We start from the raw sequence: 27,921 nt of genomic DNA, 5'->3' as shown, positions 1-27,921 counted from the left end.
TAATATTATATGTACAATATATGTAATATATTTACTGTACTTTTTGATATTTTACATACAGTATATAAGATATATTTGGTGACCTTCCGATATTTTTTGTAAATTATATAATATATATTTGGTGTAAATTTGCATATTTTACATAGGGTGTGTAATATGTATTTACTGTATTTTGGATATTTTATTTACACCATATAATGTACATTTGGAGTAATTTTTGATATTTTATGTACAGTATATTGAATATAATTACTGTAGTTTTTAATAGTTTATTTACAGTATATATAACACATATTTGGTGTACTTTTTGATATTTTATGTATAGTATGTAATATATATTTACTGTAATTTTTGATATTTTATTTACAGTATATAAAATGTATTTGGTGTACTTTTAGTTAATATTATATGTACAATATATGAAATATATTTACTGTACTTTTTGATATTTTATGTACAGTATATGAGATATATTTGGTGTCGTTTGATATTTATTGTAAATTATAAAATATATACTTGGTGTAGTTTTTGATATTTTACATAGTGTGTGTCATATATATTCACTGTCCTTTTTGATATTTTATTTACGGTATATAATATACATTTGGTGTGATTTTTGAAATTTTATGTACAGTATATTAAATATAATTACTGTAGTTTTTGATAGTTTATGGTATATATAACACATATTTGGTGTACTTTTTGATATTTTATGTACAGTATGTAATATATATTTACTGTAATTTTTGATATTTATTTACAGTATATAAAATGTATTTGGTGTACTTTTAGTTAATATTATATGTACAATATATGTAATATATTTACTGTACTTTTTGATATTTTACATACAGTATATAAGATATATTTGGTGACCTTCTGATATTTTTTGTAAATTATATAATATATATTTGGTGTAAATTTGGATAATTTACATAGGGTGTGTAATATATATTTACTGTATTTTGGATATTTTATTGACACCATATAATGTACATTTGGAGTAATTTTTGATATTTTATGTTCAGTATATTGAATATAATTACTGTAGTTTTTAGTTTATTTACAGTATATATAACACATATTTGGTGTACTTTTTGATATTTTATGTACAGTATGTAATATATATTTACTGTACTTTTTGATATTTTATTTACAGTATATAAAATGTATTTGGTGTACTTTTAGTTAATATTATATGTACAATATATGAAATATATTTACTGTACTTTTTGATATTTAATGTACAGTATATGAGATATATTTGGTGTCCTTTGATATTTATTGTAAATTATAAAATATATACTTGGTGTAGTTTTTGATATTTTACATAGTGTGTGTCATATATATTCACTGTCCTTTTTGATATTTTATTTACGGTATATAATATACATTTGGTGTGATTTTTGAAATTTTATGTACAGTATATTAAATATAATTACTGTAGTTTTTGATAGTTTACAGGATATATAACACATATATGGTGTACTTTTTGATATTTTATGTACAGTATGTAATATATATTTACTGTAATTTTTGATATTTATTTACAGTATATAAAATGTATTTGGTGTACTTTTAGTTAATATTATATGTACAATATATGTAATATATTTACTGTACTTTTTGATATTTTACATACAGTATATAAGATATATTTGGTGACCTTCTGATATTTTTTGTAAATTATATAATATATATTTGGTGTAAATTTGGATATTTTACATAGGGTGTGTAATATATATTTACTGTATTTTGGATATTTTATTTACACCATATAATGTACATTTGGAGTAATTTTTGATATTTTATGTACAGTATATTGAATATAATTACTGTGGTTTTTAATAGTTTATTTACAGTATATATAACACATATTTGGTGTACTTTTTGATATTTTATGTATAGTATGTAATATATATTTACTGTACCTTTTGATATTTTATTTACAGTATATAAAATGTATTTGGTGTACTTTTAGTTAATATTATATGTACAATATATGAAATATATTTACTGTACTTTTTGATATTTTATGTACAGTATATGAGATATATTTGGTGTCCTTTGATATTTATTGTAAATTATAAAATATATACTTGGTGTAGTTTTTGATATTTTACATAGTGTGTGTCATATATATTCACTGTCCTTTTTGATATTTTATTTACGGTATATAATATACATTTTGTGTGATTTTTGAAATTTTATGTACAGTATATTAAATATAATTACTGTAGTCTTTGATAGTTTACAGGATATATAACACATATATGGTGTACTTTTTGATATTTTATGTACAGTATAATATATATTTACTGTAATTTTTGATATTTATTTACAGTATATAAAATGTATTTGGTGTACTTTTAGTTAATATTATATGTACAATATCTGTAATATATTTACTGTACTTTTTGATATTTTACATACAGTATATAAGATATATTTGGTGACCTTCCGATATTTTTTGTAAATTATATAATATATATTTGGTGTAAATTTGGATATTTTACATAGGGTGTGTAATATATATTTACTGTATTTTGGATATTTTATTTACACCATATAATGTACATTTGGAGTAATTTTTGATATTTTATGTACAGTATATTGAATATAATTACTGTGGTTTTTAATAGTTTATTTACAGTATATATAACACATATTTGGTGTACTTTTTGATATTTTATGTATAGTATGTAATATATATTTACTGTAATTTTTGATATTTATTTACAGTATATAAAATGTATTTGGTGTACTTTTAGTTAATATTATATGTACAATATATGTAATATATTTACTGTACTTTTTGATATTTTACATACAGTATATAAGATATATTTGGTGACCTTCCGATATTTTTTGTAAATTATATAATATATATTTGGTGTAAATTTGCATATTTTACATAGGGTGTGTAATATGTATTTACTGTATTTTGGATATTTTATTTACACCATATAATGTACATTTGGAGTAATTTTTGATATTTTATGTACAGTATATTGAATATAATTACTGTAGTTTTTAATAGTTTATTTACAGTATATATAACACATATTTGGTGTACTTTTTGATATTTTATGTATAGTATGTAATATATATTTACTGTAATTTTTGATATTTTATTTACAGTATATAAAATGTATTTGGTGTACTTTTAGTTAATATTATATGTACAATATATGAAATATATTTACTGTACTTTTTGATATTTTATGTACAGTATATGAGATATATTTGGTGTCGTTTGATATTTATTGTAAATTATAAAATATATACTTGGTGTAGTTTTTGATATTTTACATAGTGTGTGTCATATATATTCACTGTCCTTTTTGATATTTTATTTACGGTATATAATATACATTTGGTGTGATTTTTGAAATTTTATGTACAGTATATTAAATATAATTACTGTAGTTTTTGATAGTTTATGGTATATATAACACATATTTGGTGTACTTTTTGATATTTTATGTACAGTATGTAATATATATTTACTGTAATTTTTGATATTTATTTACAGTATATAAAATGTATTTGGTGTACTTTTAGTTAATATTATATGTACAATATATGTAATATATTTACTGTACTTTTTGATATTTTACATACAGTATATAAGATATATTTGGTGACCTTCTGATATTTTTTGTAAATTATATAATATATATTTGGTGTAAATTTGGATAATTTACATAGGGTGTGTAATATATATTTACTGTATTTTGGATATTTTATTGACACCATATAATGTACATTTGGAGTAATTTTTGATATTTTATGTTCAGTATATTGAATATAATTACTGTAGTTTTTAGTTTATTTACAGTATATATAACACATATTTGGTGTACTTTTTGATATTTTATGTACAGTATGTAATATATATTTACTGTACTTTTTGATATTTTATTTACAGTATATAAAATGTATTTGGTGTACTTTTAGTTAATATTATATGTACAATATATGAAATATATTTACTGTACTTTTTGATATTTAATGTACAGTATATGAGATATATTTGGTGTCCTTTGATATTTATTGTAAATTATAAAATATATACTTGGTGTAGTTTTTGATATTTTACATAGTGTGTGTCATATATATTCACTGTCCTTTTTGATATTTTATTTACGGTATATAATATACATTTGGTGTGATTTTTGAAATTTTATGTACAGTATATTAAATATAATTACTGTAGTTTTTGATAGTTTACAGGATATATAACACATATATGGTGTACTTTTTGATATTTTATGTACAGTATGTAATATATATTTACTGTAATTTTTGATATTTATTTACAGTATATAAAATGTATTTGGTGTACTTTTAGTTAATATTATATGTACAATATATGTAATATATTTACTGTACTTTTTGATATTTTACATACAGTATATAAGATATATTTGGTGACCTTCCGATATTTTTTGTAAATTATATAATATATATTTGGTGTAAATTTGCATATTTTACATAGGGTGTGTAATATATATTTACTGTATTTTGGATATTTTATTTACACCATATAATGTACATTTGGAGTAATTTTTGATATTTTATGTACAGTATATTGAATATAATTACTGTAGTTTTTAATAGTTTATTTACAGTATATATAACACATATTTGGTGTACTTTTTGATATTTTATGTATAGTATGTAATATATATTTACTGTAATTTTTGATATTTTATTTACAGTATATAAAATGTATTTGGTGTACTTTTAGTTAATATTATATGTACAATATATGAAATATATTTACTGTACTTTTTGATATTTTATGTACAGTATATTAGATATATTTGGTGTCGTTTGATATTTATTGTAAATTATAAAATATATACTTGGTGTAGTTTTTGATATTTTACATAGTGTGTGTCATATATATTCACTGTCCTTTTTGATATTTTATTTACGGTATATAATATACATTTGGTGTGATTTTTGAAATTTTATGTACAGTATATTAAATATAATTACTGTAGTTTTTGATAGTTTACGGTATATATAACACATATTTGGTGTACTTTTTGATATTTTATGTACAGTATGTAATATATATTTACTGTAATTTTTGATATTTTATTTACAGTATATAAAATGTATTTGGTGTACTTTTAGTTAATATTATATGTACAATATATGTAATATATTTACTGTACTTTTTGATATTTTACATACAGTATATAAGATATATTTGGTGACCTTCCGATATTTTTTGTAAATTATATAATATATATTTGGTGTAAATTTGGATATTTTACATAGGGTGTGTAATATATATTTACTGTATTTTGGATATTTTATTTACACCATATAATGTACATTTGGAGTAATTTTTGATATTTTATGTACAGTATATTGAATATAATTACTGTGGTTTTTAATAGTTTATTTACAGTATATATAACACATATTTGGTGTACTTTTTGATATTTTATGTATAGTATGTAATATATATTTACTGTACCTTTTGATATTTTATTTACAGTATATAAAATGAATTGGTGTACTTTTAGTTAATATTATATGTACAATATATGAAATATATTTACTGTACTTTTTGATATTTTATGTACAGTATATGAGATATATTTGGTGTCCTTTGATATTTATTGTAAATTATAAAATATATACTTGGTGTAGTTTTTGATATTTTACATAGTGTGTGTCATATATATTCACTGTCCTTTTTGATATTTTATTTACGGTATATAATATACATTTGGTGTGATTTTTGAAATTTTATGTACAGTATATTAAATATAATTACTGTAGTTTTTGAGAGTTTACAGGATATATAACACATATATGGTGTACTTTTGATATTTTATGTACAGTATGTAATATATATTTACTGTAATTTTTGATATTTTATTTACAGTATATAAAATGCATTTGGTGTACTTTTAGTTAATATTATATGTACAATATATGTAATATATTTACTGTACTTTTTGATATTTTACATACAGTATATAAGATATATTTGGTGAGCTTCCGATATTTTTTGTAAATTATATAATATATATTTGGTGTAAATTTGGATAATTTACATAGGGTGTGTAATATATATTTACTGTATTTTGGATATTTTATTTACACCATATAATGTACATTTGGAGTAATTTTTGATATTTTATGTTCAGTATATTGAATATAATTACTGTAGTTTTTAATAGTTTATTTACAGTATATATAACACATATTTGGTGTACTTTTTGATATTTTATGTACAGTATGTAATATATATTTACTGTACTTTTTGATATTTTATTTACAGTATATAAAATGTATTTGGTGTACTTTTAGTTAATATTATATGTACAATATATGAAATATATTTACTGTACTTTTTGATATTTAATGTACAGTATATGAGATATATTTGGTGTCCTTTGATATTTATTGTAAATTATAAAATATATACTTGGTGTAGTTTTTGATATTTTACATAGTGTGTGTCATATATATTCACTGTCCTTTTTGATATTTTATTTACGGTATATAATATACATTTGGTGTGATTTTTGAAATATTATGTACAGTATATTAAATATAATTACTGTAGTTTTTGATAGTTTACAGGATATATAACACATATATGGTGTACTTTTTGATATTTTATGTACAGTATGTAATATATATTTACTGTAATTTTTGATATTTATTTACAGTATATAAAATGTATTTGGTGTACTTTTAGTTAATATTATATGTACAATATATGTAATATATTTACTGTACTTTTTGATATTTTACATACAGTATATAAGATATATTTGGTGACCTTCCGATATTTTTTGTAAATTATATAATATATATTTGGTGTAAATTTGGATATTTTACATAGGGTGTGTAATATATATTTACTGTATTTTGGATATTTTATTTACACCATATAATGTACATTTGGAGTAATTTTTGATATTTTATGTACAGTATATTGAATATAATTACTGTAGTTTTTAATAGTTTATTTACAGTATATATAACACATATTTGGTGTACTTTTTGATATTTTATGTATAGTATGTAATATATATTTACTGTAATTTTTGATATTTTATTTACAGTATATAAAATGTATTTGGTGTACTTTTAGTTAATATTATATGTACAATATATGAAATATATTTACTGTACTTTTTGATATTTTATGTACAGTATATGAGATATATTTGGTGTCGTTTGATATTTATTGTAAATTATAAAATATATACTTGGTGTAGTTTTTGATATTTTACATAGTGTGTGTCATATATATTCACTGTCCTTTTTGATATTTTATTTACGGTATATAATATACATTTGGTGTGATTTTTGAAATTTTATGTACAGTATATTAAATATAATTACTGTAGTTTTTGATAGTTTACCGTATATATAACACATATTTGGTGTACTTTTTGATATTTTATGTACAGTATGTAATATATATTTACTGTAATTTTTGATATTTTATTTACAGTATATAAAATGTATTTGGTGTACTTTTAGTTAATATTATATGTACAATATATGTAATATATTTACTGTACTTTTTGATATTTTACATACAGTATATAAGATATATTTGGTGACCTTCCGATATTTTTTGTAAATTATATAATATATATTTGGTGTAAATTTGGATATTTTACATAGGGTGTGTAATATATATTTACTGTATTTTGGATATTTTATTTACACCATATAATGTACATTTGGAGTAATTTTTGATATTTTATGTACAGTATATTGAATATAATTACTGTGGTTTTTAATAGTTTATTTACAGTATATATAACACATATTTGGTGTACTTTTTGATATTTTATGTATAGTATGTAATATATATTTACTGTACCTTTTGATATTTTATTTACAGTATATAAAATGTATTTGGTGTACTTTTAGTTAATATTATATGTACAATATATGAAATATATTTACTGTACTTTTTGATATTTTATGTACAGTATATGAGATATATTTGGTGTCCTTTGATATTTATTGTAAATTATAAAATATATACTTGGTGTAGTTTTTGATATTTTACATAGTGTGTGTCATATATATTCACTGTCCTTTTTGATATTTTATTTACGGTATATAATATACATTTTGTGTGATTTTTGAAATTTTATGTACAGTATATTAAATATAATTACTGTAGTCTTTGATAGTTTACAGGATATATAACACATATATGGTGTACTTTTTGATATTTTATGTACAGTATAATATATATTTACTGTAATTTTTGATATTTATTTACAGTATATAAAATGTATTTGGTGTACTTTTAGTTAATATTATATGTACAATATCTGTAATATATTTACTGTACTTTTTGATATTTTACATACAGTATATAAGATATATTTGGTGACCTTCCGATATTTTTTGTAAATTATATAATATATATTTGGTGTAAATTTGGATATTTTACATAGGGTGTGTAATATATATTTACTGTATTTTGGATATTTTATTTACACCATATAATGTACATTTGGAGTAATTTTTGATATTTTATGTACAGTATATTGAATATAATTACTGTGGTTTTTAATAGTTTATTTACAGTATATATAACACATATTTGGTGTACTTTTTGATATTTTATGTATAGTATGTAATATATATTTACTGTAATTTTTGATATTTATTTACAGTATATAAAATGTATTTGGTGTACTTTTAGTTAATATTATATGTACAATATATGTAATATATTTACTGTACTTTTTGATATTTTACATACAGTATATAAGATATATTTGGTGACCTTCCGATATTTTTTGTAAATTATATAATATATATTTGGTGTAAATTTGCATATTTTACATAGGGTGTGTAATATATATTTACTGTATTTTGGATATTTTATTTACACCATATAATGTACATTTGGAGTAATTTTTGATATTTTATGTACAGTATATTGAATATAATTACTGTAGTTTTTAATAGTTTATTTACAGTATATATAACACATATTTGGTGTACTTTTTGATATTTTATGTATAGTATGTAATATATATTTACTGTAATTTTTGATATTTTATTTACAGTATATAAAATGTATTTGGTGTACTTTTAGTTAATATTATATGTACAATATATGAAATATATTTACTGTACTTTTTGATATTTTATGTACAGTATATGAGATATATTTGGTGTCGTTTGATATTTATTGTAAATTATAAAATATATACTTGGTGTAGTTTTTGATATTTTACATAGTGTGTGTCATATATATTCACTGTCCTTTTTGATATTTTATTTACGGTATATAATATACATTTGGTGTGATTTTTGAAATTTTATGTACAGTATATTAAATATAATTACTGTAGTTTTTGATAGTTTATGGTATATATAACACATATTTGGTGTACTTTTTGATATTTTATGTACAGTATGTAATATATATTTACTGTAATTTTTGATATTTTATTTACAGTATATAAAATGTATTTGGTGTACTTTTAGTTAATATTATATGTACAATATATGTAATATATTTACTGTACTTTTTGATATTTTACATACAGTATATAAGATATATTTGGTGACCTTCCGATATTTTTTGTAAATTATATAATATATATTTGGTGTAAATTTGGATAATTTACATAGGGTGTGTAATATATATTTACTGTATTTTGGATATTTTATTTACACCATATAATGTACATTTGGAGTAATTTTTGATATTTTATGTACAGTATATTGAATATAAATACTATGGTTTTTAATAGTTTATTTACAGTATATATAACACATATTTGGTGTACTTTTTGATATTTTATGTATAGTATGTAATATATATTTACTGTAATTTTTGATATTTTATTTACAGTATATAAAATGTAGTTGGTGTAATTTTAGTTAATATTATATGTACAATATATGAAATATATTTACTGTACTTTTTGATATTTTATGTAGAGTATATGAGATATATTTGGTGTCCTTTGATATTTATTGTAAATTATAAAATATATACTTGGTGTAGTTTTTGATATTTTACATAGTGTGTGTCATATATATTCACTGTCCTTTTTGGTATTTTATTTACGGTATATAAAATACATTTGGTGTGATTTTTGAAATTTTATGTACAGTATATTAAATATAATTACTGTAGTTTTTGATAGTTTACGGTATATATAACACATATTTGGTGTACTTTTTGATATTTTATGTACAGTATGTAATATATATTTACTGTAATTTTTGATATTTTATTTAGAGTATATAAAATGTATTTGGTGTACTTTTAGTTAATATTATATGTACAATATATGTAATATATTTACTGTACTTTTTGATATTTTACATAGAGTATATAAGATATATTTGGTGACCTTCCGATATTTTTTGTAAATTATATAATATATATTTGGTGTAAATTTGGATATTTTACATAGGGTGTGTAATATATATTTACTGTATTTTGGATATTTTATTTACACCATAAAATGTACATTTCGAGTAATTTTTGATATTTTATGTACAGTATATTGAATATAATTACTGTAGTTTTTAATAGTTTATTTACAGTATATATAACACATATTTGGTGTACTTTTTGATATTTTATGTATAGTATGTAATATATATTTACTGTAACTTTGATATTTTATTTACAGTATAAAAAATGTATTTGGTGTACTTTTAGTTAATATTATATGTACAATATATGAAATATATTTACTGTACTTTTTGATATTTTATGTAGAGTATATGAGATATATTTGGTGTCCTTTGATATTTATTGTAAATTATAAAATATATACTTGGTGTAGTTTTTGATATTTTACATAGTGTGTGTCATATATATTCACTGTCCTTTTTGGTATTTTATTTACGGTATATAATATACATTTGGTGTGATTTTTGAAATTTTATGTACAGTATATTAAATATAATTACTGTAGTTTTTGATAGTTTACGGTATATATAACACATATTTGGTGTACTTTTTGATATTTTATGTACAGTATGTAATATATATTTACTGTAATTTTTGATATTTTATTTACAGTATATAAAATGTATTTGGTGTACTTTTAGTTAATATTATATGTACAATATATGTAATATATTTACTGTACTTTTTGATATTTTACATACAGTATATAAGATATATTTGGTGACCTTCCGATATTTTTTGTAAATTATATAATATATATTTGGTGTAAATTTGGATAATTTACATAGGGTGTGTAATATATATTTACTGTATTTTGGATATTTTATTGACACCATATAATGTACATTTGGAGTAATTTTTGATATTTTATGTTCAGTATATTGAATATAATTACTGTAGTTTTTAGTTTATTTACAGTATATATAACACATATTTGGTGTACTTTTTGATATTTTATGTACAGTATGTAATATATATTTACTGTACTTTTTGATATTTTATTTACAGTATATAAAATGTATTTGGTGTACTTTTAGTTAATATTATATGTACAATATATGAAATATATTTACTGTACTTTTTGATATTTAATGTACAGTATATGAGATATATTTGGTGTCCTTTGATATTTATTGTAAATTATAAAATATATACTTGGTGTAGTTTTTGATATTTTACATAGTGTGTGTCATATATATTCACTGTCCTTTTTGATATTTTATTTACGGTATATAATATACATTTGGTGTGATTTTTGAAATTTTATGTACAGTATATTAAATATAATTACTGTAGTTTTTGATAGTTTACAGGATATATAACACATATATGGTGTACTTTTTGATATTTTATGTACAGTATGTAATATATATTTACTGTAATTTTTGATATTTATTTACAGTATATAAAATGTATTTGGTGTACTTTTAGTTAATATTATATGTACAATATATGTAATATATTTACTGTACTTTTTGATATTTTACATACAGTATATAAGATATATTTGGTGACCTTCCGATATTTTTTGTAAATTATATAATATATATTTGGTGTAAATTTGCATATTTTACATAGGGTGTGTAATATATATTTACTGTATTTTGGATATTTTATTTACACCATATAATGTACATTTGGAGTAATTTTTGATATTTTATGTACAGTATATTGAATATAATTACTGTAGTTTTTAATAGTTTATTTACAGTATATATAACACATATTTGGTGTACTTTTTGATATTTTATGTATAGTATGTAATATATATTTACTGTAATTTTTGATATTTTATTTACAGTATATAAAATGTATTTGGTGTACTTTTAGTTAATATTATATGTACAATATATGAAATATATTTACTGTACTTTTTGATATTTTATGTACAGTATATGAGATATATTTGGTGTCGTTTGATATTTATTGTAAATTATAAAATATATACTTGGTGTAGTTTTTGATATTTTACATAGTGTGTGTCATATATATTCACTGTCCTTTTTGATATTTTATTTACGGTATATAATATACATTTGGTGTGATTTTTGAAATTTTATGTACAGTATATTAAATATAATTACTGTAGTTTTTGATAGTTTACGGTATATATAACACATATTTGGTGTACTTTTTGATATTTTATGTACAGTATGTAATATATATTTACTGTAATTTTTGATATTTTATTTACAGTATATAAAATGTATTTGGTGTACTTTTAGTTAATATTATATGTACAATATATGTAATATATTTACTGTACTTTTTGATATTTTACATACAGTATATAAGATATATTTGGTGACCTTCGGATATTTTTTGTAAATTATATAATATATATTTGGTGTAAATTTGGATATTTTACATAGGGTGTGTAATATATATTTACTGTATTTTGGATATTTTATTTACACCATATAATGTACATTTGGAGTAATTTTTGATATTTTATGTACAGTATATTGAATATAATTACTGTGGTTTTTAATAGTTTATTTACAGTATATATAACACATATTTGGTGTACTTTTTGATATTTTAGGTATAGTATGTAATATATATTTACTGTACCTTTTGATATTTTATTTACAGTATATAAAATGAATTGGTGTACTTTTAGTTAATATTATATGTACAATATATGAAATATATTTACTGTACTTTTTGATATTTTATGTACAGTATATGAGATATATTTGGTGTCCTTTGATATTTATTGTAAATTATAAAATATATACTTGGTGTAGTTTTTGATATTTTACATAGTGTGTGTCATATATATTCACTGTCCTTTTTGATATTTTATTTACGGTATATAATATACATTTGGTGTGATTTTTGAAATTTTATGTACAGTATATTAAATATAATTACTGTAGTTTTTGAGAGTTTACAGGATATATAACACATATATGGTGTACTTTTGATATTTTATGTACAGTATGTAATATATATTTACTGTAATTTTTGATATTTTATTTACAGTATATAAAATGCATTTGGTGTACTTTTAGTTAATATTATATGTACAATATATGTAATATATTTACTGTACTTTTTGATATTTTACATACAGTATATAAGATATATTTGGTGAGCTTCCGATATTTTTTGTAAATTATATAATATATATTTGGTGTAAATTTGGATAATTTACATAGGGTGTGTAATATATATTTACTGTATTTTGGATATTTTATTTACACCATATAATGTACATTTGGAGTAATTTTTGATATTTTATGTTCAGTATATTGAATATAATTACTGTAGTTTTTAATAGTTTATTTACAGTATATATAACACATATTTGGTGTACTTTTTGATATTTTATGTACAGTATGTAATATATATTTACTGTACTTTTTGATATTTTATTTACAGTATATAAAATGTATTTGGTGTACTTTTAGTTAATATTATATGTACAATATATGAAATATATTTACTGTACTTTTTGATATTTAATGTACAGTATATGAGATATATTTGGTGTCCTTTGATATTTATTGTAAATTATAAAATATATACTTGGTGTAGTTTTTGATATTTTACATAGTGTGTGTCATATATATTCACTGTCCTTTTTGATATTTTATTTACGGTATATAATATACATTTGGTGTGATTTTTGAAATATTATGTACAGTATATTAAATATAATTACTGTAGTTTTTGATAGTTTACAGGATATATAACACATATATGGTGTACTTTTTGATATTTTATGTACAGTATGTAATATATATTTACTGTAATTTTTGATATTTATTTACAGTATATAAAATGTATTTGGTGTACTTTTAGTTAATATTATATGTACAATATATGTAATATATTTACTGTACTTTTTGATATTTTACATACAGTATATAAGATATATTTGGTGACCTTCCGATATTTTTTGTAAATTATATAATATATATTTGGTGTAAATTTGGATATTTTACATAGGGTGTGTAATATATATTTACTGTATTTTGGATATTTTATTTACACCATATAATGTACATTTGGAGTAATTTTTGATATTTTATGTACAGTATATTGAATATAATTACTGTAGTTTTTAATAGTTTATTTACAGTATATATAACACATATTTGGTGTACTTTTTGATATTTTATGTATAGTATGTAATATATATTTACTGTAATTTTTGATATTTTATTTACAGTATATAAAATGTATTTGGTGTACTTTTAGTTAATATTATATGTACAATATATGAAATATATTTACTGTACTTTTTGATATTTTATGTACAGTATATGAGATATATTTGGTGTCGTTTGATATTTATTGTAAATTATAAAATATATACTTGGTGTAGTTTTTGATATTTTACATAGTGTGTGTCATATATATTCACTGTCCTTTTTGATATTTTATTTACGGTATATAATATACATTTGGTGTGATTTTTGAAATTTTATGTACAGTATATTAAATATAATTACTGTAGTTTTTGATAGTTTACCGTATATATAACACATATTTGGTGTACTTTTTGATATTTTATGTACAGTATGTAATATATATTTACTGTAATTTTTGATATTTTATTTACAGTATATAAAATGTATTTGGTGTACTTTTAGTTAATATTATATGTACAATATATGTAATATATTTACTGTACTTTTTGATATTTTACATACAGTATATAAGATATATTTGGTGACCTTCCGATATTTTTTGTAAATTATATAATATATATTTGGTGTAAATTTGGATATTTTACATAGGGTGTGTAATATATATTTACTGTATTTTGGATATTTTATTTACACCATATAATGTACATTTGGAGTAATTTTTGATATTTTATGTACAGTATATTGAATATAATTACTGTGGTTTTTAATAGTTTATTTACAGTATATATAACACATATTTGGTGTACTTTTTGATATTTTATGTATAGTATGTAATATATATTTACTGTACCTTTTGATATTTTATTTACAGTATATAAAATGTATTTGGTGTACTTTTAGTTAATATTATATGTACAATATATGAAATATATTTACTGTACTTTTTGATATTTTATGTACAGTATATGAGATATATTTGGTGTCCTTTGATATTTATTGTAAATTATAAAATATATACTTGGTGTAGTTTTTGATATTTTACATAGTGTGTGTCATATATATTCACTGTCCTTTTTGATATTTTATTTACGGTATATAATATACATTTTGTGTGATTTTTGAAATTTTATGTACAGTATATTAAATATAATTACTGTAGTCTTTGATAGTTTACAGGATATATAACACATATATGGTGTACTTTTTGATATTTTATGTACAGTATAATATATATTTACTGTAATTTTTGATATTTATTTACAGTATATAAAATGTATTTGGTGTACTTTTAGTTAATATTATATGTACAATATCTGTAATATATTTACTGTACTTTTTGATATTTTACATACAGTATATAAGATATATTTGGTGACCTTCCGATATTTTTTGTAAATTATATAATATATATTTGGTGTAAATTTGGATATTTTACATAGGGTGTGTAATATATATTTACTGTATTTTGGATATTTTATTTACACCATATAATGTACATTTGGAGTAATTTTTGATATTTTATGTACAGTATATTGAATATAATTACTGTGGTTTTTAATAGTTTATTTACAGTATATATAACACATATTTGGTGTACTTTTTGATATTTTATGTATAGTATGTAATATATATTTACTGTAATTTTTGATATTTATTTACAGTATATAAAATGTATTTGGTGTACTTTTAGTTAATATTATATGTACAATATATGTAATATATTTACTGTACTTTTTGATATTTTACATACAGTATATAAGATATATTTGGTGACCTTCCGATATTTTTTGTAAATTATATAATATATATTTGGTGTAAATTTGCATATTTTACATAGGGTGTGTAATATGTATTTACTGTATTTTGGATATTTTATTTACACCATATAATGTACATTTGGAGTAATTTTTGATATTTTATGTACAGTATATTGAATATAATTACTGTAGTTTTTAATAGTTTATTTACAGTATATATAACACATATTTGGTGTACTTTTTGATATTTTATGTATAGTATGTAATATATATTTACTGTAATTTTTGATATTTTATTTACAGTATATAAAATGTATTTGGTGTACTTTTAGTTAATATTATATGTACAATATATGAAATATATTTACTGTACTTTTTGATATTTTATGTACAGTATATGAGATATATTTGGTGTCGTTTGATATTTATTGTAAATTATAAAATATATACTTGGTGTAGTTTTTGATATTTTACATAGTGTGTGTCATATATATTCACTGTCCTTTTTGATATTTTATTTACGGTATATAATATACATTTGGTGTGATTTTTGAAATTTTATGTACAGTATATTAAATATAATTACTGTAGTTTTTGATAGTTTATGGTATATATAACACATATTTGGTGTACTTTTTGATATTTTATGTACAGTATGTAATATATATTTACTGTAATTTTTGATATTTTATTTACAGTATATAAAATGTATTTGGTGTACTTTTAGTTAATATTATATGTACAATATATGTAATATATTTACTGTACTTTTTGATATTTTACATACAGTATATAAGATATATTTGGTGACCTTCCGATATTTTTTGTAAATTATATAATATATATTTGGTGTAAATTTGGATAATTTACATAGGGTGTGTAATATATATTTACTGTATTTTGGATATTTTATTTACACCATATAATGTACATTTGGAGTAATTTTTGATATTTTATGTACAGTATATTGAATATAAATACTATGGTTTTTAATAGTTTATTTACAGTATATATAACACATATTTGGTGTACTTTTTGATATTTTATGTATAGTATGTAATATATATTTACTGTAATTTTTGATATTTTATTTACAGTATATAAAATGTAGTTGGTGTAATTTTAGTTAATATTATATGTACAATATATGAAATATATTTACTGTACTTTTTGATATTTTATGTAGAGTATATGAGATATATTTGGTGTCCTTTGATATTTATTGTAAATTATAAAATATATACTTGGTGTAGTTTTTGATATTTTACATAGTGTGTGTCATATATATTCACTGTCCTTTTTGGTATTTTATTTACGGTATATAAAATACATTTGGTGTGATTTTTGAAATTTTATGTACAGTATATTAAATATAATTACTGTAGTTTTTGATAGTTTACGGTATATATAACACATATTTGGTGTACTTTTTGATATTTTATGTACAGTATGTAATATATATTTACTGTAATTTTTGATATTTTATTTAGAGTATATAAAATGTATTTGGTGTACTTTTAGTTAATATTATATGTACAATATATGTAATATATTTACTGTACTTTTTGATATTTTACATAGAGTATATAAGATATATTTGGTGACCTTCCGATATTTTTTGTAAATTATATAATATATATTTGGTGTAAATTTGGATATTTTACATAGGGTGTGTAATATATATTTACTGTATTTTGGATATTTTATTTACACCATAAAATGTACATTTCGAGTAATTTTTGATATTTTATGTACAGTATATTGAATATAATTACTGTAGTTTTTAATAGTTTATTTACAGTATATATAACACATATTTGGTGTACTTTTTGATATTTTATGTATAGTATGTAATATATATTTACTGTAACTTTGATATTTTATTTACAGTATAAAAAATGTATTTGGTGTACTTTTAGTTAATATTATATGTACAATATATGAAATATATTTACTGTACTTTTTGATATTTTATGTAGAGTATATGAGATATATTTGGTGTCCTTTGATATTTATTGTAAATTATAAAATATATACTTGGTGTAGTTTTTGATATTTTACATAGTGTGTGTCATATATATTCACTGTCCTTTTTGATATTTTATTTACGGTATATAATATACATTTGGTGTGATTTTTGAAATTTTATGTACAGTATATTAAATATAATTACTGTAGTTTTTGATAGTTTACAGTATATATAACACATATTTGGTGTACTTTTTGATATTTTATGTACAGTATGTAATATATATTTACTGTAATTTTTGATATTTTATTTACAGTATATAAAATGTATTTGGTGTACTTTTAGTTAATATTATATGTACAATATATGTAATATATTTACTGTACTTTTTGATATTTTACATACAGTATATAAGATATATTTGGTGACCTTCCTTTATTTTTTGTAAATTATATAATATATATTTGGTGTAAATTTGGATATTTTACATAGGGTGTGTAATATATATTTACTGTATTTTGGATATTTTATTTACACCATATAATGTACATTTGGAGTAATTTTTGATATTTTATGTACAGTATATTGAATATAATTACTGTAGTTTTTAATAGTTTATTTACAGTATATATAACACATATTTGGTGTACTTTTTGATATTTTATGTATAGTATGTAATATATATTTACTGTAATTTTTGATATTTTATTTACAGTATATAAAATGTATTTGGTGTACTTTTAGTTAATATTATATGTACAATATATGAAATATATTTACTGTACTTTTTGATATTTTATGTACAGTATATGAGATATATTTGGTGTCCTTTGATATTTATTGTAAATTATAAAATATATACTTGGTGTAGTTTTTGAAATTTTCCATAGTGTGTTTCATATATATTCACTGTCCTTTTTGGTATTTTATTTACGGTATATAATATACATTTGGTGTGATTTTTGAAATTTTATGTACAGTATATTAAATATAATTACTGTAGTTTTTGATAGTTTACGGTATATATAACACATATTTGGTGTACTTTTTGATATTTTATGTACAGTATGTAATATATATTTACTGTAATTTTGATATTTTATTTACAGTATATAAAATGTATTTGGTGTACTTTTAGTTAATATTATATGTACAATATATGTAATATATTTACTGTACTTTTGGATATTTTACATACAGTATATAAGATATATTTGGTGACCTTCCGATATTTTTTGTAAATTATATAATATATATTTGGTGTAAATTTGGATATTTTACATAGGGTGTGTAATATATATTTACTGTATTTTGGATATTTTATTTACACCATATAATGTACATTTGGAGTAATTTTTGATATTTTATGTACAGTATATTGAATATAATTACTGTGGTTTTTAATAGTTTATTTACAGTATATATAACACATATTTGGTGTACTTTTTGATATTTTATGTATAGTATGTAATATATATTTCCTGTAATTTTTGATATTTTATTTACAGTATATAAAATGTATTTGGTGTACTTTTAGTTAATATTATATGTACAATATATGAAATATATTTACTGTACTTTTTGATATTTTATGTACAGTATATGAGATATATTTGGTGTCCTTTGATATTTATTGTAAATTATAAAATATATACTTGGTGTAGTTTTTGATATTTTACATAGTGTGTGTCATATATATTCACTGTCCTTTTTGATATTTTATTTACGGTATATAATATACATTTGGTGTGATTTTTGAAATTTTATGTACAGTATATTAAATATAATTACTGTAGTTTTTGATAGTTTACAGTATATATAACACATATTTGGTGTACTTTTTGATATTTTATGTACAGTATGTAATATATATTTACTGTAATTTTTGATATTTTATTTACAGTATATAAAATGTATTTGGTGTACTTTTAGTTAATATTATATGTACAATACAGGTAATATATTTACTGTACTTTTTGATATTTTACATACAGTATATAAGATATATTTGGTGACCTTCCGATATTTTTTGTAAATTATATAATATATATTTGGTGCAAATTTTGATATTTTACATAGGGTGTGTAATATATATTTACTGTATTTTGGATATTTTATTTACACCATAAAATGTACATTTGGAGTAATTTTTGATATTTTATGTACAGTATATTGAATGTAATTACTGTAGTTTTTAATAGTTTATTTACAGTATATATAATACATATTTGGTGTACTTTTTGATATTTTATGTATAGTATGTAATATATATTTCCTGTAATTTTTGATATTTTATTTACAGTATATAAAATGTATTTGGTGTACTTTTAGTTAATATTATATGTACAATATATGAAATATATTTACTGTACTTTTTGATATTTTATGTACAGTATATGAGATATATTTGGTGCCCTTTGATATTTATTGTAAATTATAAAATATATACTTGGTGTAGTTTTTGATATTTTACATAGTGTGTGTCATATATATTCACTGTCCTTTTTGATGTTTTATTTACGGTATATAATATACATTTGGTGTGATATTTGAAATTTTATGTACAGTATATTAAATATAATTACTGTAGTTTTTGATAGTTTACAGTATATATAACACATATTTGGTGCACTTTTTGATATTTTATGTATAGTATGTAATATATATTTCCTGTAATTTTTGATATTTTATTTACAGTATATAAAATGTATTTGGTGTACTTTTAGTTAATATTATATGTACAATATATGAAATATATTTACTGTACTTTTTGATATTTTATGTACAGTATATGAGATATATTTGGTGTCCTTTGATATTTATTGTAAATTATAAAATATATACTTGGTGTAGTTTTTGAGATTTTACATAGTGTGTGTCATATATATTCACTGTCCTTTTTGATATTTTATTTACGGTATATAATATACCTTTGGTGTGATTTTTGAAATTTTATGTACAGTATATTAAATATAATTACTGTAGTTTTTGATAGTTTACAGTATATATAACACATATTTGGTGTACTTTTTGATATTTTATGTACAGTATGTTATATATATTTACTGTAATTTTTGATATTTTATTTACAGTATATAAAATGTATTTGGTGTACTTTTAGTTAATATTATATGTACAATATATGTAATATATTTACTGTACTTTTTGATATTTTACATACAGTATATAAGATATATTTGGTGACCTTCCGATATTTTTTGTAAATTATATAATATATATTTGGTGTAAATTTGGATAATTTACATAGGGTGTGTAATATATATTTACTGTATTTTGGATATTTTATTTACACCATATAATGTACATTTGGAGTAATTTTTGATATTTTATGTTCAGTATATTGAATATAATTACTGTAGTTTTTAATAGTTTATTTACAGTATATATAACACATATTTGGTGTACTTTTTGATATTTTATGTACAGTATGTAATATATATTTACTGTACTTTTTGATATTTTATTTACAGTATATAAAATGTATTTGGTGTACTTTTAGTTAATATTATATGTACAATATATGAAATATATTTACTGTACTTTTTGATATTTTATGTACAGTATATGAGATATATTTGGTGTCCTTTGATATTTATTGTAAATTATAAAATATATACTTGGTGTAGTTTTTGATATTTTACATAGTGTGTGTCATATATATTCACTGTCCTTTTTGTTATTTTATTTACGGTATATAATATACATTTGGTGTGATTTTTGAAATTTTATGTACAGTATATTAAATATAATTACTGTAGTTTTTGATAGTTTACAGGATATATAACACATATATGGTGTACTTTTGATATTTTATGTACAGTATGTAATATATATTTACTGTAATTTTTGATATTTATTTACAGTATATAAAATGTATTTGGTGTACTTTTAGTTAATATTATATGTACAATATATGTAATATATTTACTGTACTTTTTGATATTTTCATACAGTATATAAGATATATTTGGTGACCTTCCGATATTTTTTGTAAATTATATAATATATATTTGGTGTAAATTTGGATATTTTACATAGGGTGTGTAATATATATTTACTGTATTTTGGATATTTTATTTACACCATATAATGTACATTTGGAGTAATTTTTGATATTTTATGTACAGTATATTGAATATAATTACTGTAGTTTTTAATAGTTTATTTACAGTATATATAACACATATTTGGTGTACTTTTTGATATTTTATGTATAGTATGTAATATATATTTACTGTAATTTTTGATATTTTATTTACAGTATATAAAATGTATTTGGTGTACTTTTAGTTAATATTATATGTACAATATATGAAATATATTTACTGTACTTTTTGATATTTTATGTAGACTATATGAGATATATTTGGTGTCCTTTGATATTTATTGTAAATTATAAAATATATACTTGGTGTAGTTTTTGATATTTTACATAGTGTGTGTCATATATATTCACTGTCCTTTTTGGTATTTTATTTACGGTATATAATATACATTTTGTGTGATTTTTGAAATTTTATGTACAGTATATTAAATATAATTACTGTAGTTTTTGATAGTTTACGGTATATATAACACATATTTGGTGTACTTTTTGATATTTTATGTACAGTATGTAATATATATTTACTGTAATTTTTGATATTTTATTTACAGTATATAAAATGTATTTGGTGTACTTTTAGTTAATATTATATGTACAATATATGTAATATATTTACTCTACTTTTTGATATTTTACATACAGTATATAAGATATATTTGGTGACCTTCCGATATTTTTTGTAAATTATATAATATATATTTGGTGTAAATTTGGATATTTTACATAGGGTGTGTAATATATATTTACTGTATTTTGGATATTGTATTTACACCATATAATGTACATTTGGAGTAATTTTTGATATTTTATGTACAGTATATTGAATATAATTACTGTAGTTTTTAATAGTTTATTTACAGTATATATAACACATATTTGGTGTACTTTTTGATATTTTATGTATAGTATGTAATATATATTTACTGTAATTTTTGATATTTTATTTACAGTATATAAAATGTATTTGGTGTACTTTTAGTTAATATTATATGTACAATATATGAAATATATTTACTGTACTTTTTGATATTTTATGTACAGTATATGAGATATATTTGGTGTCCTTTGATATTTATTGTAAATTATAAAATATATACTTGGTGTAGTTTTTGAAATTTTACATAATGTGTGTCATATATATTCACTGTCCTTTTTGGTATTTTATTTACGGTATATAATATACAATTGGTGTGATTTTTGAAATTTTATGTACAGTATATTAAATATAATTACTGTAGTTTTTGATAGTTTACGGTATATATAACACATATTTGGTGTACTTTTTGATATTTTATGTACAGTATGTAATATATATTTACTGTAATTTTGATATTTTATTTACAGTATATAAAATGTATTTGGTGTACTTTTAGTTAATATTATATGTACAATATATGTAATATATTTACTGTACTTTTTGATATTTTACATACAGTATATAAGATATATTTGGTGACCTTCCGATATTTTTTGTAAATTATATAATATATATTTGGTGTAAATTTGGATATTTTACATAGGGTGTGTAATATATATTTACTGTATTTTGGATATTTTATTTACACCATATAATGTACATTTGGAGTAATTTTTGATATTTTATGTACAGTATATTGAATATAATTACTGTGGTTTTTAATAGTTTATTTACAGTATATATAACACATATTTGGTGTACTTTTTGATATTTTATGTATAGTATGTAATATATATTTACTGTAATTTTTGATATTTTATTTACAGTATATAAAATGTATTTGGTGTACTTTTAGTTAATATTATATGTACAATATATGAAATATATTTACTATACTTTTTGATATTTTATGTAGACTATATGAGATATATTTGGTGTCCTTTGATATTTATTGTAAATTATAAAATATATACTTGGTGTAGTTTTTGATATTTTACATAGTGTGTGTCATATATATTCACTGTCCTTTTTGGTATTTTATTTACGGTATATAATATACATTTGGTGTGATTTTTGAAATTTTATGTACAGTATATTAGATATAATTACTGTAGTTTTTGATAGTTTACGGTATATATAACACATATTTGGTGTACTTTTTGATATTTTATGTACAGTATGTAATATATATTTACTGTAATTTTGATATTTTATTTACAGTATATAAAATGTATTTGGTGTACTTTTAGTTAATATTATATGTACAATATATGTAATATATTTACTGTACTTTTGGATATTTTACATACAGTATATAAGATATATTTGGTGACCTTCCGATATTTTTTGTAAATTATATAATATATATTTGGTGTAAATTTGGATATTTTACATAGGGTGTGTAATATATATTTACTGTATTTTGGATATTTTATTTACACCATATAATGTACATTTGGAGTAATTTTTGATATTTTATGTACAGTATATTGAATATAATTACTGTGGTTTTTAATAGTTTATTTACAGTATATATAACACATATTTGGTGTACTTTTTGATATTTTATGTATAGTATGTAATATATATTTCCTGTAATTTTTGATATTTTATTTACAGTATATAAAATGTATTTGGTGTACTTTTAGTTAATATTATATGTACAATATATGAAATATATTTACTGTACTTTTTGATATTTTATGTACAGTATATGAGATATATTTGGTGTCCTTTGATATTTATTGTAAATTATAAAATATATACTTGGTGTAGTTTTTGATATTTTACATAGTGTGTGTCATATATATTCACTGTCCTTTTTGATATTTTATTTACGGTATATAATATACATTTGGTGTGATTTTTGAAATTTTATGTACAGTATATTAAATATAATTACTGTAGTTTTTGATAGTTTACAGGATATATAACACATATATGGTGTACTTTTTGATATTTTATGTACAGTATGTAATATATATTTACTGTAGTTTTTGATATTTATTTACAGTATATAAAATGTATTTGGTGTACTTTTAGTTAATATTATATGTACAATATATGTAATATATTTACTGTACTTTTTGATATTTTACATACAGTATATAAGATATATGTGGTGACCTTCCGATATTTTTTGTAAATTATATAATATATATTTGGTGTAAATTTGGATATTTTACATAGGGTGTGTAATATATATTTACTGTATTTTGGATATTTTATTTACACCATATAATGTACATTTGGAGTAATTTTTGATATTTTATGTACAGTATATTGAATATAATTACTGTGGTTTTTAATAGTTTATTTACAGTATATATAACACATATTTGGTGTACTTTTTGATATTTTATGTATAGTATGTAATATATATTTACTGTAATTTTTGATAATTTATTTACAGTATATAAAATGTATTTGGTGTACTTTTAGTCAGTATTATATGTACAATATATGAAATATATTTACTGTACTTTTTGATATTTTATGTAGAGTATATGAGATATATTTGGTGTCCTTTGATATTTATTGTAAATTATAAAATATATACTTGGTGTAGTTATTGATATTTTACATAGTGTGTGTCATATATATTCACTGTCCTTTTTGGTATTTTATTTACGGTATATAATATACATTTGGTGTGATTTTTGAAATTTTATGTACAGTATATTAAATATAATTACTGTAGTTTTTGATAGTTTACGGTATATATAACACATATTTGGTGTACTTTTTGATTTTTTATGTACAGTATGTAATATATATTTACTGTAATTTTTGATATGTTATTTACAGTATATAAAATGTATTTGGTGTACTTTTAGTTAATATTATATGTACAATATATTTAATATATTTACTGTACTTTTTGATATTTTACATACAGTATATAAGATATATTTGGTGACCTTCCGATATTTTTTGTAAATTATATAATATATATTTCGTGTAAATTTGGATATTTTACATAGGGTGTGTAATATATATTTACTGTATTTTGGATATTTTATTTACACCATATAATGTACATTTGGAGTAATTTTTGATATTTTATGTACAGTATATTGAATATAATTACTGTGGTTTTAAATAGTTTATTTACAGTATATATAACACATATTTGGTGTACTTTTTGATATTTTATGTATAGTATGTAATATATATTTACTGTAATTTTTGATATTTTATTTACAGTATATAAAATGTATTTGGTGTACTTTTAGTTAATATTATATGTACAATATATGAAATATATTTACTGTACTTTTTGATATTTTATGTACAGTATATGAGATATATTTGGTGTCCTTTGATATTTATTGTAAATTATAAAATATATACTTGGTGTAGTTTTTGATATTTTACATAGTGTGTGTCATAATTATTCACTGTCCTTTTTGATATTTTATTTACGGTATATAATATACATTTGGTGTGATTTTTGAAATTTTATGTACAGTATATTAAATATAATTACTGTAGTTTTTGATAGTTTACAGTATATATAACACATATTTGGTGTACTTTTTGATATTTTATGTACAGTATGTAATATATATTTACTGTAATTTTTGATATTTTATTTACAGTATATAAAATGTATTTGGTGTACTTTTAGTTAATATTATATGTACAATATATGTAATATATTTACTGTACTTTTTGATATTTTACATACAGTATATAAGATATATTTGGTGACCTTCCGATATTTTTTGTAAATTATATAATATATATTTGGTGTAAATTTGGATATTTTACATAGGGTGTGTAATATATATTTACTGTATTTTGGATATTTTATTTACACCATAAAATGTACATTTGGAGTAATTTTTGATATTTTATGTACAGTATATTGAATATAATTACTGTAGTTTTTAATAGTTTATTTACAGTATATATAACACATATTTGGTGTACTTTTTGATATTTTATGTATAGTATGTAATATATATTTCCTGTAATTTTTGATATTTTATTTACAGTATATAAAATGTATTTGGTGTACTTTTAGTTAATATTATATGTACAATATATGAAATATATTTACTGTACTTTTTGATATTTTATGTACAGTATATGAGATATATTTGGTGTCCTTTGATATTTATTGTAAATTATAAAATATATACTTGGTGTAGTTTTTGATATTTTACATAGTGTGTGTCATATATATTCACTGTCCTTTTTGATATTATATTTACGGTATATAATATACATTTGGTGTGATTTTTGAAATTTTATGTACAGTATATTAAATATAATTACTGTAGTTTTTGATAGTTTACAGTATATATAACACATATTTGGTGTACTTTTTGATATTTTATGTACAGTATGTAATATATATTTACTGTAATTTTTGATATTTTATTTACAGTATATAAAATGTATTTGGTGTACTTTTAGTTAATATTATATGTACAATATATGTAATATATTTACTGTACTTTTTGATATTTTACATACAGTATATAAGATATATTTGGTGACCTTCCGATATTTTTTGTAAATTATATAAGATATATTTGGTGTAAATTTGGATATTTTACATAGGGTGTGTAATATATATTTACTG

Source organism: Pan paniscus, chromosome 17 (genome assembly GCF_029289425.2).
Source record: "Pan paniscus chromosome 17, NHGRI_mPanPan1-v2.0_pri, whole genome shotgun sequence".
Lineage (NCBI taxonomy): Eukaryota > Metazoa > Chordata > Mammalia > Primates > Hominidae > Pan > Pan paniscus.
This window is presented reverse-complemented; position numbering follows the sequence as displayed.